The sequence below is a fragment of the Pristiophorus japonicus genome, chromosome 10 (genome assembly GCF_044704955.1).
Source record: "Pristiophorus japonicus isolate sPriJap1 chromosome 10, sPriJap1.hap1, whole genome shotgun sequence".
NCBI classification, from domain to species: Eukaryota; Metazoa; Chordata; class Chondrichthyes; family Pristiophoridae; genus Pristiophorus; species Pristiophorus japonicus.
This window is the reverse complement of record NC_091986.1, coordinates 151236847-151239733: the sequence shown is the minus strand read 5'-3', so window position 1 is coordinate 151239733 and position 2887 is coordinate 151236847. Positions and strand designations below refer to the sequence as shown.

At 45.3% G+C, this 2887-nt stretch overlaps 1 pseudogene; it reads left to right on the top strand.

The window, feature by feature from the left end:
- The first annotated feature begins 575 nt into the window (after positions 1 to 575).
- On the top strand, positions 576 to 814 carry LOC139275392 (U2 spliceosomal RNA; annotated as a pseudogene).
- The last annotated feature ends 2073 nt before the right edge of the window (positions 815 to 2887 follow it).

Sequence of the window (2887 nt, the reverse complement as noted above, 5' to 3'; positions counted from 1 at the left end):
TATAAAAGGTTGTTTGAAACTACGTATCATTGGACAGTGACCTGACTAGACCTATAGCAGATCACTTCCCCACCGGTGCGAATAAAGACTGCTTGAATCTTCGAACACAGACCTGGTGTCAAGTGTTTATTTTAAATACTCCACTTCAGTAAGTTTAATTTAAACCCTAATTACAAAACTTTTTAAAAATCGGAAAAATATATATTTTTTCTAACACATTTATTAACTTTAATTTAAATTAATGTTAAATATGTGATTTTTTTTCCTGTTTTTTAATTTGTAGTTTGGGGGTAGAGGGGTGTTTCTCATTCATAATGAGAACTCCTACTTACGGAGTTTTCATTATTATTGATGAGAATACTTTACCTTGATTGGCTGTCCAGTGCCACATGACTCTAGCTTCTTCCTGTGCATCTGCAAGACATGAACGCGCTCCAATGCGCAGGGAGATTAGGCCTCCGACCGGGATCACTGGAGAGTGCAGCAGCAAAAGGTAGGTGCGGATCTTTTTTACTATTTTCTGGCGAGCGCTTGCAGGAAGCTCAACATCGGGATTTCAGGCCCATTAGCTTGTACTCGCTTCTCGGCCTTTTGGCTAAGATCATGCGTAACTGACCTGACAGGGGAGTAGCCACCATGACCTCCGGGTGGTTCTCCCTGGATCAGGAAGGTATATGCTTGCTTTTTTGGAAACAGGAGGTGGGTGGGGTGGCTTGACCCATCCACCTCCACGGAGGTGTGTGGGGGACCTGACCCATCCACCTCCATGGCACGAACCTGGTATTGCAGTACTTCCAGGAACGGTGCAGTGGCTCTAGGCCTTTTGGCTAAGAGCATTGGCGCAGAGTGATCCTTGGCGTGTGCAAGGTGACCTCTGGCGTTTGTGATTTGACAAAGAATTGGAACGATTGGCTACGAATTTAAAAAAAAAAAAAATTAGCTTGTACTCCAGAAATAAGCATGCAGCACCAAGGAATGGACAATGTTCGGCACAAATCTCCACACACTTTTTCTGCTTTGCACCCAAGAAATCAGCGTACCCTGAATGCAAAACAGAGAAAACTCAACCCAAGCACGTCTAGAGGTGACAAAATTGTGAATAAGGATTTCAGCAATTGTGGAAGTTGGGTGCAAAGATAGAAGTGGTGTTAGTGATGGATATTTTTACCTCATCCAACACTGAATTTTTGTCTAAATTATACCATATAATGCTATACAAGAGTAGCTTAAAATATTGAAAAATGGATTCCCCCCCCCCCCCCCCATTCCAACCAAATTCCCACTTTTTTGTAGTCTTCTTTCTAGATTGGAATTCTATATTTTATAACTGGATTGTTATTGGTACTGACTTATGTCTCTAGTGACCATTTTAGCTATTCAATTCTATGCAGTGGCAGTCTTTGCTGCAAAATCAATATTGGTCTGTCACACTGGAAGATTGCATTGAGAAGGAAAAGTCCAGATAAATGACACATTTATAGACAAAATTTAGTCATTGGCTGTTGATCTACAATATATTTTTTATGGGAGACACCCTCAAAGCCACCCTGATAAAGTGCGACATCCCCACTGACACCTGGGAGTCCCTGGCCAAAGACCGCCCTAAATGGAGACAGTGCATCTGGGAGGGCGCTGAGCTGAGCACCTTGATTCTCGTCGCCGAGAGCATGCAGACATCAAGTGCAGGCTGCGGAAAGAGCGTGCGGCAAACCAGTCCACCCACCCCTTCCCTCAATAACTATCTGTCCCATCTGTGACAGAGACTGTGGTTCTCGTATTGGACTGTACAGCCACCTAAGAACTCATGTTAAGAGTGGAAGCAAGTCTTCCTCGATTCCAAGGGACTGCCTATGATGATGATGATGACAATATATTTTACATTATCTGGAACTTAAACTTTTATCTGCAACACCACTCTAAATGAACAACTGAAATGTTTGCAAATAATGCTTGAAGGATAAATGTTCCTAATGTTTCAGAATTAAAATATATGCATTGGGAACAAATTTTCTAAACTGTTCTGGTATTTTCTGGTATTGTGACTAAAGTAGTGGACAGAGGCATGTCTATGGATGTTATTTATATGGACTTCCAGAAGGCGTTTGATAAAGTCCCATGTAAGAGACTGTTTGTTTAAGGCCCACAGAATTGAGGGCAAATTATTGACCTGGTTAGGAAATTGGCTGAGTGGCAGGAGACAGAGGAGCTGAAATTGCCCCTGAGCGAAATGGGTCGCACTTACCAATATAAATTATTTTTCTTCGCCCCAATCCATGGGGCGGAGAGTCGAGCGAAATTGAGAACTTAAAAGTTTTTTTTCTCTGGGCGGTGTTTGGGGTAGAAGTCATTCGGGAGTGGGGTGGAAGGTGGGCGGTCAGTGCAATGATGCTTATGACATCAGCGCGACATGGACGTGCTGCATCGCGCTGATGTGTCACAACGTCCCTCCCCTTCAGTTAAAGGGGAGAGCCGCTGCGAGCTCAGCACAAAGTTTAGTTGGGTCCAAAGGGCCACCAGGGAGGGTTTTGGCTGGCCGGGTACCCAAGAGGCAGTGCCGGGCTGCCTGTTGGCAACACAGCCAAACCCGGGGCCACCTGTGTCAGGCTGACTTCGGTGTCAGCCGACTATTAAAATAAAATGGATTCTGTGGAGTGAGCCCTTCCCTTTAAGGGCGGATGCGCTGCCCTGCCGGCTGGGGAAAACTGTCGAGGGCACCGAGCAGCGGCTAATTCGCTCCCGTGGGGCAGTTTGCCGCGGGGCAATTTACCATGCGGAGCAGAAAGGGGGTCGCCGTCGGTTGCTAATGGGTCAGCGCATGCCCAATAGGGTGGGAACACGGGCAGGTAGCGTACACCACCACAAAAATAAACATAGAAAATAGGTGCAG